The sequence below is a fragment of the Podarcis filfolensis genome, assembly GCF_964270895.1.
Source record: "Podarcis filfolensis genome assembly, chromosome: 17".
Lineage (NCBI taxonomy): Eukaryota > Metazoa > Chordata > Lepidosauria > Squamata > Lacertidae > Podarcis > Podarcis filfolensis.
Window position 1 is genome coordinate 29,415,333 of NC_139621.1, and position 13,544 is coordinate 29,428,876.

Consider the following 13,544-nt stretch of genomic DNA (forward strand, 5'->3'; position numbering starts at 1 on the left):
TAGAAAGTTGGCATGGTACCCTTTTGCTCTCTGGTGCCAGAAGGAGGACCAGCCTAGTCTTGCTGTATCTGTGAAAACGAGACTCATCCTGCCAGATGCCAGGAACAAGTGCTCTCCAATGCGAACGGAGGAATGTTTGCTCAAATGCTTAAGTCCAGGCAAAAAGCCAAACTGTACTTCTGGTTTTAAAAGGGGGGCGGGGAGTGGGAGGCTACTGAAGAGCAACCAAAAGGAAGGATAAGGTAATCTCAGGCCCTGGGCAAATTCTTGTGTATCTGGAGTGATGCAAATGATTCCCCCCCCCCCTTCTCTGCGGCACCAAGTTGGAATGATCATCAGTAGCCTTGCGGCTGTGCAATTGCAATTGAGAAGAGTGTGAGAAGAGTCACTGAGAAGCAGGGGAGGCCAACTGGCTCTGTTTTCCTAATGCTAATCTCCCACTTCCCAGAATACAACTGAAAATTAACTGGACCAAATAACTAGTGGCCTTTCTGGTCTGGTCAATTTCAGTTTTAGGGTGATAGAAAGTGCCCCAAGAGGTGAGCAAATCTGTCGGCTTTGGTTTCTTGTAGTTTGTCATTTTTTCCAATACTGTGGTACCTCGGGTTAAGAACTTAATTCGTTCTGGAAGTCCGTTCTTAACCTGAAACTGTTCTTACCCTGAAGCACCACTTTAGCTAATGGGGCCTCCTGCTGCCACCACACCGCCGGAGCACGATTTCTGTTCTCATCCTGAAGCAAAGTTCTTAACCCGAGGTACTATTTCTGGGTTAGCGGAGTCTGTAACCTGAAGCGTCTGTAACCTGAAGTGTCTGTAACCTGAAGCATATGTAACCTGAGGTACCACTGTACATTTTGCCACATTTCCTTATCAGTTTGCAGTCATCATGAAAATCATCCCAGTATGCAATTTTGTTTGCGTTCCCCCCTAATACAATGCCTTATGCTATTTTCACTAATCTATACAGTTTTTTTTACACACTTTCCCAAATACACAATTTTTTACACGTTTTTTTTTAGGGCTGGAGAACTGCATCACAACATTCAAAAAGTGGGAATTTCAATGGACAGCTGCATTTTGGTTTGTGCATTGTTGGAGGGAGCGCAAGCAAGGTAGGTTTGCATTAAAATGTGAAAAGTACAAACTCCCCCTCATGCCTTCACACACTTAGAAAAAAACAAATATTTTAACACATTAATAAAAATGCTCTGAGCATGCAGTGGGAGAAGGAATTTTAACACATGGTTTCTGTTCAGTAAGTGGTCATCATAGTTGCACCCAGTGCTATTTTTCTGGAAAAAGAGGTGCCGGAACTCACCACGAATCCCTCCCTTGTTCTCCTATAATGATACCCACCTGAGAAGTGCCGGAACTGAAATCCAGTGAGTTCTGGCTGGGGAAAAAAGCCCTTGTTGCACCAAAGCAGTGACACAAACACAAAGGTGTTCCTAACTGGACACTTGTGAAATCAGGTGGTGAGTTGCATGTGTTGTTGTTTTTTGAAATCATTTTTGTTTGATTTTACAAATATAAGTTTATAACAATCCAAATACATATCCATATACAGTGGTACCTCAGGTTACATACGCTTCAGGTTACATACACTTCAGGTTACAGACTCCGCTAACCCAGAAATAGTACCTTGGGTTAAGAACTTTGCTTCAGGATGAGAACAGAAATTGCGCAGCAGTGGTGCAGCGGCAGCAGGAGGCCCCATTAGCTAAAGTGGTGCTTCAGGTTAAGAACAGTTTCAGGTTAAGAACAGACCTCCAGAACGAATTAAGTACTTAACCAGAGGTACCACTGTATAGAGATTACTCAGAATCTCGAGGCTTCCCCCCCATCCCCTTCATGGGTCCTATTGTTAACATTTAAAACTGCATATTATAATCCATATTTTATATCAGTCCATATTCCATAGCATTTGTTACATTACAAGTGTGGTTAAAATCCTTCTAGTTTTTTCATCTGTTTGCAGTGGTCTCCTAATTGGATTATAAATTTTCCCATTCTTTTTTTAAAGCTTTTGTCCTCTTGGTTCCTGAGCTTTCCAGTCAACTTTGCCATTTCAGCATAGTCCATCAACTCGATTTGCCATTCCTCTTTTGGTAGGTTTTATTTTATTTGTTTTTTATCTTGTATTTTGGAAATGTACATCCAGTTTTTTCCCCTTTAACTTTTTTAGAGAGTGAGGCCCTAAGCTAAAGCTTGTTTAGCTTATACGTAAATCCGGCACTGGCTATACCAACCTCTGGCATGTGGCTTTCAGACTGAAGAAGGCTCCTCACCCCTGCTCTATATACTACTGGAGCAGAGGAACTTCCTTCCACCGATGGGGAGTGTTGAAGTGAAGGTAGCATCAGAGGATGTGTGCTGTCTTGCCGTTCAAAACGAATGCTCTTTCCACCTTTTGTGCAACAATGCATTATAAAAGGAAGCGATGTCTGCAGCCTGAACACTAAGCTGAGCCACAACGACTCTTTGTTAGCGCCAGTGCCTTTTATTTTAACAGTATTTCTTAAGCACCGGGAATCAAGAATTGTCAGTCTGCATATGCAGGGTGGAATATTCATGCCAAGCTACCAGGGAGTTACATGCTGTGTATAAATGTCAGAATGTACTTGCTTTCCATCTCGCCTCTGAAGCCAAATTTCTCTCAGCCAGCCAAGGGACTGTATCAGACCCTCCTGCTGAGATAGCTGTGGGTCTCGACCTCCTCTAAGAACATCAAGTTTCTCAGCTGCCACCCGTCTCACCTAGCTTTCCCCCCGCCCCTTAGGAGTTTGTAATTCTAAGCATGCCGTGCTCAAACAGGCCCCATCATGCTAGATCCTCTTGCACTCATGTGCTTCTCAAGCTAGTTCAGTACTTTGGCTTTCTTTGAGAGGGGATCTCTTTGTTCATGACTGAGAAACACATGCAACTCAAGAACAGCATTCCAAGTAGATGCTGTAAGCCACATTGAGCACGGAAAGGCAGCATACAAGTAAAATTATGTATGTATGTATTCTTTCTTTCTTGTTCCAGAAGGCAGTGGGTACAGATTTTTCCTCAGGGTTTACTCTCAAAGCCACAAGGCAGTGGAGGTTTAGGACCAGAGTTTTCCTTTTCCTAGATGGGCTATGAAGTGTAGGTGGGTTCCCATGAGGCAAGACACAGTGATAACAGCAAGAACCTTGATTGAATCAACAGAACTGAACAACAGGGGCAAAGTAACTGCTTACATACATTTCTGAAGGCCCGGGCCACTCCCACTCCCAACATGATTGGCTATCTAAACTTCCAAGCTGCGAATCATAACTCTGAGTTGAAGGGCCAATGGCAGAGGCCCAAATCCTGAAATGTTCTGTGATTGGATATCATGTATCGAATCAGAACACAGGGGCTCATAATCCTTAGTTCAAACGCAAGCTCAGGCAAACACAGACCACTGAATACATAACAGGCTACCTTCCCATGTTGATGATCCCATGTTGATGATGCAAAGTGCAAGTAGATAAATAGGTTCTGGTTCGCCAGAAGCGGCTTAGTCATGCTGGCCACATGACCCGGAAGCTGTACGCCGGCTTCCTCGGCCAATAAAGCGAGATGAGCGCCACAACCCCAGAGTCGGTCACGACTGGACCTAATGGTCAGGGGTCCCTTTACCTTTACCTTATATGTGTGGAGTAGAAGGAAGTGTGGAGGGTGTCAGTCCCTAGTCACACACACACACACACACACACACACACACACACACACACCGTTCTCATCTACTATCACAGGTGACATCCAAGGGTAAAAGGTCATTCTGCCATGTGCTGAGCCCTGCTTTGAAAAGCAGCAAACACCTCCCCAGAAAAAGCAGCAAACCCAGAAGAGTTATTGAGCCCCGTAATACGTAGCTAGAGGGTCATGACATTCTTGGGCCAGAGCTAAAACCCAGCTCCGATAGAAAACTGCCTAAGAAGGAATGAGAACTGAATTTCAGTCATGGAACTCATGCCCACGTTGTGTTTCTCAGGCAACTGAGACACTTGAGTGGTGGGTGGTAGCTAGCAGTTTCAGCTGTATCCAAGAAACCAAGAAAATCCCAGTCCTCTGTGTGTGTGTGTGTGTGTGCACGCAATTTGTGACTACATTTAAGACAGGCTGGTGTAGTTCAACTCAGGCTGACCGAAAAGCAAAATTCTTCAGAAGGCCAATAAAACAGCATAGTCACGAAACAAAGGGGCGGAGGCTGGAATCGAATTTGTTTGGCCCTTTCTGGCAGAGTGACCTGCCATTTTGTGTGCTCTGTGGAGGCAGCAGCTGACATCTGTTGATCTTTTTCTGCTTCCTGCTCGTTGCACAGATTACGGTTTTTTACCTGTGGCAAATCGGTTCCCCCCAGAGATAGCTGACATCCATGCTGGTGTTACAGTGCACTCACAGTTAGGAATTTTGATAAACGATTTGATGTGTAAAACCTTTGGGCTGATTAAGTGTGAAGAGCTCCATTGCTCTGGCATCCAGACGGATGCTCACAATGCTGTTTTGACCAGCTGGTGGGGAAATGGGGGGGGGGGAAGCTTCACGCTAATTAACAAGAAGCTTGGCAATGATGATTTATTACCCTCCTTTCCACACACCACACCCCCAAACTTTGTCGTGAAAGGGGAAAAGCTACGTAACCCTTTGAATTTCAAAAGTGGGCTTTGCTGTTTGTGACTTCCACACAACCTATTTAGCATTCATCCCGATTTGTTTGCATGGAGATTAGACAATGTTGGCTATTTAATGAGCATTTGTTTATATTTGTTTGCAGAGAGGCTAGATGACATTGCTTCGAAGCAAGTGTTATCTCACACTTTCCAGGGCATTTTCCTTACTGCAAAAAGTCTAGCCTTTCAGAGGAAATGGATTTGTTGCGCTAGACATCCTAATCAACCATAATTGTGCAACCTGAATTTGCCAGATTGTGACAGTGTCGGTGAGAGTCTGGGCACGCCGTGACTGTAACTGCTGGGGGAAGACATGCTCTCAGTCCCAAATTGGGTGTGTGTGTGTGTCTTGTCACTAGAAATAACCATCCAAAGAACAACAGCACTGAGAACAATTATATGCCAGAACAATGAGCATACAGATGAAATAGAATCCAGAATGTGAAACCAAAGGAACATTTTTATAACAAGTTATTGTACTCTGACTGTTCCACCTAAAACCAGCAATTTCCAGCATGCCAGGACATGCTGTGGCGCTGAGAAATGATTTAACGAAAGGACACAAGGCTTTTGCAAACACAAAGACAGAAACTGTGGAGAAGCGTACTCGTTGTGTCCTTGGGACTTAAGGTCCCTTTACCTTTTATAGATTCAGTCAGACTATATGTTAATCTAGCCCAGCATTGCTTGCTCTGACTGCCAGCAGCTCTCTAGAGTCCCAAGAAGAAAGTCTTTCCCATCACCTGCTCTCTGACCCATTTTAAGTGGAGACGCCAGGGAGTGAACTTCTGAATACACAACATGTGAACTACTACTGAGCATGACCGGATGCTCTGATCTTGCCTTTTTGGGGTGGCGGGTATTTTGCCTGTCGCTCTAAGGTAAAGGTAAAGGGACCCCTGACCATTAGGTCCAGTTGTGGCCGACTCTGGGGTTGCAACGCTCATCTGGCTTTATTGGCCGAGGGAGCCGGCATACAGCTTCCGGGTCTTGTGGCCAGCATAACTAGGCTGCTTCTGGCTAACCAAAGCAGTGCACGGAAACGCCGTTTACCTTCCTGCTGGAGCGGTACCTATTTATCTACTTGCACTTTGACGTGCTTTCGAACTGCTAGGTTGGCAGGAGCAGGGACCGAGCAACGGGAGCTCACCCTGGTGTGGGGATTCGAACCACCGACCTTCTGATCGGCAAGTCCTAGGTTCTGTGGTTTAACCCACAGCGCCACCCGCGTCCTGCCTGTCGCTCTAGATGCAGATAAATTGGCAGATCCATCCCTCCTCAGAGAAGGCTGTACATTTTGTTGCTGGCTGAATGGCAACCTATCAGAGACTCTGTAGGAACCATAGAATCGTAGAATTGTACAGTTGGAAGGGTCCCTGAGGGTCCTCTAGTCCATCCCCCTGCAACACAGGAATAGCAATAAATGCTTCCTCTGTGCCAGGTTCAGAACAGAGGCCAGCGGGCCTCCATTGCCCCTAAGCACAGATCTAGACAGCTTCCTGAAGCACTCCAAGACCAGGAAATACCACAAGAAACATTATTTTATTACAAAAACCTCACTCAAAATGGTGTGGCTGTCTTGCATCGGCAGGGACTGGACTAGATGAAATTTGAGTTCCCTTCCAGCTCTATGATAGCGTGATTCCACCTGGAGCAATGATTCGCACAGCAACAAACACAAATCCTCTGAGAATGGATCGTTCTTATTCTTACACACTTGAAAGTAAGGCTCTCCTGTACAGTATTTGAGAGTGAAGTGGTTTTGCTTCAGAAAAAAAAGTATGTACCCTGGGGTATGAGAAGTTAGAAAACATTGATCTAAACAGAACTCTGACTTGACTGTGCCTCACAGTCCTGGGATTATTTATCCTTTTTATTTATTTAAAGAAGAAATGTATTCTGATTATGATGGGGTTCCTCAACAAATCCCTTCACAAGTATAGAGAGTTGGGTTCTCTGAAAGACCAACTGCCCTGATACTGCCTACTAATGTGTTTTGGTAAGTGTGTTATTAAAAAAAAGTCACTGGCTACCTCAGGTGTGGATAGCTTGTTATAAAGAATAACTCGTGTTGTGGACAGATGTCCTGATCCAGTATCCAGGCCAAATACATGGGACAACTCATATGTAACTATGCCAGCTTGCGATCAGGCCATTCCCAGTAGTATCTCAAGATGGACAAGCATCTTCTCTGGTCAATTTGGCCTTCCTGTTTCCTTGGCCTGTTGATTTACTTCAGGCCCTTACTGTTTCTGTCCCTTTTTCTCCTTTTCTTAAATTCCAACAGTGGCACATTCTTCAACATTTTCCCAGAGTTACCACAGAACTTTTTACATGCTTATTTTGCTCTCTAGATACCAACCATGGTCACACAGAGTCTTTCTCTATGTGGTGCAGTGATGTTAATGCAGAAACACTCCTATCTGGACATTTCAGCAGCCCATTGGGTTGTTGCCAGAGGGACGATAACCTCACCTCTGGGTTGGACAGCACCATATAGTCTTTGCCTTCTGTTTTTTTTTTGATCAGCAACAGAAGTTTAAGCTTGAAGTCTTTGAAAGCGTTGAAAGAGAGACATTCGAGACAGCTGCTTTTTAGGCAGTCTAACAATCAAAGCTTGAAGCAACTGCTCCTTCGAGGAAGAGGCATGTTTTGCTTCGCTGTGACGTCTTTGGACAGTTGTCTCATTCTCATAGCATCTGTTTTCCGTGTCTTGTAGGTGGTAGCTGCTTTCAAGCGAGAATCCGGCTTGTGTGTGTGGAAAACCATGGTTTATCAGCGTGCTTGACATAGGAGAGTTTGCAATAATGGGTAACAAAGTCTTGACAGATGCACCAACTCTAGGGGCTGAGCTGTCTTCCGACCCCTCAATATTTGTTTGATGAGGGTCTGGCACCCTCGACGTTGAGAGGGCCAAGCACGCTGCCACAGAAGGCTACACCAGGCTGCACAGCCTTGGGAGACACTGCAGGGACTGGTCTTGCTGCTCCATGTTTTGGGATCGGACAGAGAAGGCTCTGGATGGTTGTTTTGCATTCTCTAAAATGGAATGAAGTTTCAAGAGAAACATTTCCTTTGTGGGGGTGAATGTCAGGAGCTTCCTTGTGGGAGTAGCTATAAGCAATCAAAAGAGAAGAGAAGGGAAATTGGGGTCTGGGCTGGTCTACTCCTTAAGTCTCTTCTTGGTGAGAGATCTTTCATATACCTTTCCGGTCTTTGAGAGGAGACACTCGCCATATTCCTGAAAGTTGCAAACACTTCCCTTTGTCATTCTCAATTTCCCCAGTAAGTGGTCAGCTACACAATTGTTTTGTTTTTACTCTTGCAAAGACATTGTTTCTCATTAGATGACTGGTATCTTTTTTTTTTTTTTCATTTTTGGTGTTCTTGCCAAGATACCTTTTATTTATGGGAACAATGGGTAAATTGGATTGTTGTGTTTACTGATATTTTAGAGCAATATTCATTTGTACAGAGCATATCTGGCCAAGTGCATCAACGGTATCACCCTCATTCCTATTGGGAATTAAGCTTGAGACTTCAAACCCCCACCCCCCTTGCGCCATTGTAAGATGTAACTTCCATTAAAGGAAGGAAGGAAGGAAAGAGATTGTATAAATGGCCTAACCAGCTATTAAGATCTCAGTGTGGAGCAGCAAGGTTTTCCTTGATTTTGTAAAAGGTTTCTAAAATGGCATAGCACTTTGTTCTTGATCGCATCTTACTGGAGCCTGAATTCTCATTACTGCTCCGTCTGACAAAATGGTTAGTCAAAGCCTTCACCATTCCATACTTAAAAGGGGAAATATGGCCAATATGCAACATGGGAAGCAATGAGGCAACACAAAGAATATCCTTCTCTTATTACTAAATTGTGGTCACTGTTAAGAAACTTGCCTAGATTGTGGGTGTTATGTACTGAAGTTCTCACCCTGGGCCAGCAGGGGGATACTGTAGATAGTTCAGGTCCACATATGCAAATAAGGGATCGAAAGTGACGTTCAGTGATTGGCTAGTTACAGAAAATGGTTATTGTTGCGTTCTAGTGGAGCTCTATATAAGCAGGCTGGCTGAACCCTTCAGTTCAGTTCTGTTCTGTTCTGTGAATAAACAAGAGCTGTTTAAAGAATCGCTGTGTCATCTGATATGTTCACCCACAACTTAACAGTGGGCTTTTCCATCCACCTCAGGAAATACAGGCACCATCCTGTAGGTTCGCAACAACAGAAAATCTTCCATGTCTAGCAGCTGATTTGGATAGGCTGAAATCCAGCAAGGGTATGGGGAAGCATTGGCCCTCCAGGTGGTGCTGAACTACAACTCCCATCAGCCCTAGCAAGCATGGTCAGTAGCCAGGGAGGATGAGAGTTGTAAAAGGCAAAAGGTTCCTCGCAATGGGTATAACAGATTGGTTACAAATGTGATTTCAAAATCAATATTAATTTTGATCTTACAACAGGAATAGGGAACTGTCACAGGAGTCAGTAATCACACAGTTCGAAGTCAGAGTTGTCTTTATTAGCAAAAACACCATCTCTACAGACTTGGTTGAGTGTCAGGCCTAATGAGAAGAGCAGCTCGTTCCTGGCTGTCTTATTCTATGAAAATCAGTTGATAAGACTGAAAGACCCCGCCTCCCCACAGGGATCTAATACCCTTCTCCAAGGCTTTTCCCAAGCACCCGCAGACTATGCCTGCATGCAGCCAACCTCTCCTCTGCCCTTTTCATGCCTCTTCTGGTTCTGGTAGACAAGTATTGCAGCAGGAGGGGGAGGCACCCATGACTCATCAGCAGCCTGACTCATCTCTACTTCTGGGCCTCCCTCCCCCCACGCTCCTGCTTCAGCTTCGACCTCTTATTCTGGACTGCTCTCTGCCACAGACTCTTCCAGCTCACTAAGCCCTGTTACCTCTTCAACATCCAACACCTCCTCTTCCCAATCTTCTCTCTCTGGCCACTCATCATTGTCCCACCAACCCTCCCTGGGCTCTGAGCCTTCTTCCCTTGGGGGTTCCCCAGCTCGTTCCTCCCACCATTCCTCTGTGTCCAATCAGTCCGTCCATGACAGGAACCTTAACCCCAGAGGCCAAGTATTCCCAATATCTCTGAGAACCTTCCCAAGCCACACACCTCACTGATCCTGCTTCCTGCCTTCCTCAAATTACTTTGCCAGGCTGAAATACAGACTTGTAGAAGGGCAATGTCTCTTGCTTGCCAGAATGGGGTGTGTGTATAGAAATCTCCGGCTTTTGCATGGCTGGGACGTAGCCTACCAAACAAAAGGTAAGAGTTGCACCTGTTGCTCCAACCACTTTGTCTCTGTTTTTGAAAGTACAGTTGGAAGTACCTTGGAAGTCGAACAGGTTAGTTCTCGAACGTATTGGCTCCCGCACGCTGCAAACCCCGAAGTGAGTGCTCCGGTTTGCGAACTACTTTTGGAAGTAAAACGTCCGATGGGGCTTCCGCGGCTTCCGTTGGCTGCAGGAACTTTCTGCAGCCAATAAGAAGCTGTACTTTGGTTTCTGAACATTTTGGAAGTTGAATGGACTTCCGGGACAGATTCTATTCCACTTCCAAGGTATGACTGTACTTGTAGTAAAATATCCTTTTCAAGTTTTCAGATCTGTTGTCCAGTTAATTGGGGCCTCTTTATACTCGATCAAAAGGTTTGTATTCATGGCCGTACTAGTGGCACTGTTTCTGCCTTGGACCCCTGCTTGGGTTTATGTGAAATATGAGTCCTGGCAATCCAAGAATCTCACCAGACAAAACAGATGACGAGTGGGAGGATTGTGATGTGGAGCAACCGATATGTGCTATTATTCAGATTTGCTTCTCCCTCCTTGCCGGTAAAATGAATAAGTGCTCATCAGGTGCTTCGACCAAGTCAAGAACCTCATGCGAAAGGTTAATAAGGGTCACCTCTCTGAATCTTCACCTGTCGTAATTCTTCCTGGCAAGAGCTAAATTCTTAGAGATATGCGAAGTCGTTAAAAAAGCTCCAAGGAGTTCTTTAAAATTTTGCTGGGAAGATTCATGCCAATAAAAACGACCCTTCAATGAGCCCATCTTTCCTTCTCCTTAACAGCTTGGAACTATTTTAAAATATTCCACAAGGGGTTATCTCTTTTCAAGTTAGCCTGCAGTGACACTGCAGTGCCAGTCAGTAAAACAAGCGACCTTGCTAGCTAGGAATATATTTGTGCCAACGAATGTTCATCTGTGTTAAAGGCCCTTCTGCAAAATAACGGAGGAGGACTAAAAGGAATAATGCATCTCTATTAGGATGATTAAGAACAATAATGAACGTTGTTATTATCAGTTCTGATTATTATTTATGAAGACTCCCGAGCTTTATATGCTGGATGCTCCCATCAGCCCCAGCTAGCACGGCCATGTTGCCAGCAGCTAATGTTTGGCGCAGTCCAATACCCACTGCAGGGCCACAGATTCCCCTTCTCTGTCCTAGGAAATAAAGTTTCCTGATTGGTGGAGGATAGTGAGAACAAGTTGATGACTCAGTCCTTCAGCTCTCCTCCTATGGGATGGAGCCAAGGTGGAATGGATGGTGAAATGTGAGAAATGGCCTTTGGTGCGTTACACACATAAGGCAAACGAGTTTGCCAAGCCTCCTTATTAATTTGACGCTGTGAGCAGCCATGAAACATTTAGAGCCTGTATGAAATATTCAGATTCCTCTGTGGCGATTTTTGAAAGGCCGTGTGCATAATTTAAAGGTAAGTGTGATAACACCAACGTCATTAGGAGCATCAGTGCTCAGTTTAGGGAGGCAGGAACAGAACCGGAACAATATGGATGTATGATCTTAGAAAAACACCCTCTTGAGCATAAGGCCACACACCAAAATAATGTCTATCGCCCACACATTTTTAGCTACTATTTAGTTACGTGTTTTGTCCTACATTCAAAGAGCCCAGAGCATTGTGTATATCCACCCCCCATGGCGTTTGCCCTCCTAGGTGGGTCATAAGGAAAGGGTTAAATGAGTGTGAAGTGATTGGCCAGTGGGAACCCAGGGGGAGGAGTTAGAGTTGGAGTTGTTGGGAAGTCAGTTGGGAGTTGGAGAAGGAAAAGGGAGGATAAGTCTATGGGTTGGTCTAGTTTTGATGTGTGAGAGTGAGGGAAACTGTTAGGAGGAGTCAGATAGATAGTTGGGATAATCATTTAGAAGCTATTAGGAAGGTATAGGCCGGTAAAGAAACTAAGATTAAGAAACTGACAAGAAAAATTATCTGAAACCATAAACTTGTTAAGGCTTATTAAAATAAACTTGCTTATTTGATTTAATGTTAACAGCTGTCTGGACTCCATGTGTACCCGAGAGAAACGGGTTGGTGGCAGCGGTGAAGCAATCACAGTGGTGGCACAGGGATCAATAGACCGTCAAACATCCGGGGACCCTGTGTGATCGCCACCCCCCCCATTATCTTCACAATAGCCTTGTGAGGTAGGCTGGAAGACAGAGAAGTGGCAGCTTGCCCAAGTTCAGCCAGTAAGCTTTGTGACTGTGTAATTTGAACTTGGTTTAGAACTTGGTTCCTGTGGCTATGAGTACAGTTTGAATTCAGATAGCTCCTGCACAACTTCCAGAATGAAGAGTTTAACATAAAAGAAAGAACCAGGGGTCTAGTCCTTGAGCTAAATTAAAGGTAAAAATTAATTCAGAAATTATGCATATCACTTGTCTTAATGTCGTTTATCTACAGCAACTCAATACTGCTAGTAGCCCATAAATTGCTTTATATTTTAATTCCAAACTGAAAAAGAAGACAAATCCTAGGTAATACTTAACTCAGTGGGGCTTACTTCTGAGTAGCCATATTTAGGATTGCACTGTTTGTGTAACAAAATTGTACGGAGAGGAAATATACAGATTTTTTGAATAATTGCAAAGTACAGTGACATATTTCTGGCACCCGTCAAACGCACTTCTCTTCCTACACTATAGATTTTTAACTTTTTAATTTGGCTTGAATCAAATGTTTACAAGAAAGGAAACAGAAAAGAAAAGAAAACCCCAACGCAGTAACTGAAATGTATCATGTCATTCAAATCAGGACCAACAGATCTAATGATTCTAAATCCAAATTCTGATTCCAATAATTTTGTAAGGCTGCCATTTCTGAAAAGCCAGAGAATGATCTCTTTAATCACTGCCCCTCGGAAGGATGACAGTAAATCTATCCATATATATGATGTCTAATAGTTTTGTCAGCCTGCCTGTAGTTATGGATAGACATTGCAAGCAATGAGCTAAGGCCATTTTTGCAGAAAGTTCATAAACCAAAGCTGAGTTCTCTAATAAGGTTCATCATCAAGGTAAAGCATGAGAAGAATCGAGACAATATTCTTCCATCGTACTCACAACATAAATCTGCTGACTTGAGAATCACGTCCCACAGTTAAATGGGTTCACATGGTAAGTCTCTGGGGGAAGGGGTCATTGTTCAACATATTTTTAATGTTTTTTTAAAAATAAATTTATTAAAGAAAGAACAACACAAAAAAGAGAAGGGGATGAGAGGAAAGCAACTAAACAAAGACAACACTGTCAGCTCATCTTCGCAATATATCAATACATCTGTCATCATTTATACATACAGATCCAAATGTCTGAATATGTATCCAGGCATGGTTGATGTTTCTAGAAAGTGCATTCAAATGTAGAAAGGGTATTAACATCTTCAAAATATTGCATAACAGATGGTGACTATTTACCCTCCCAAGCTCAAACTATCTTAGAAAGGACAACAAGTTAGTCACCGCTGCTCTGAGGTACCATTTTACATGAGCCTATGCTGTGTCTCCTGTAAATTAAGAGATTATAAACTGCTTAATT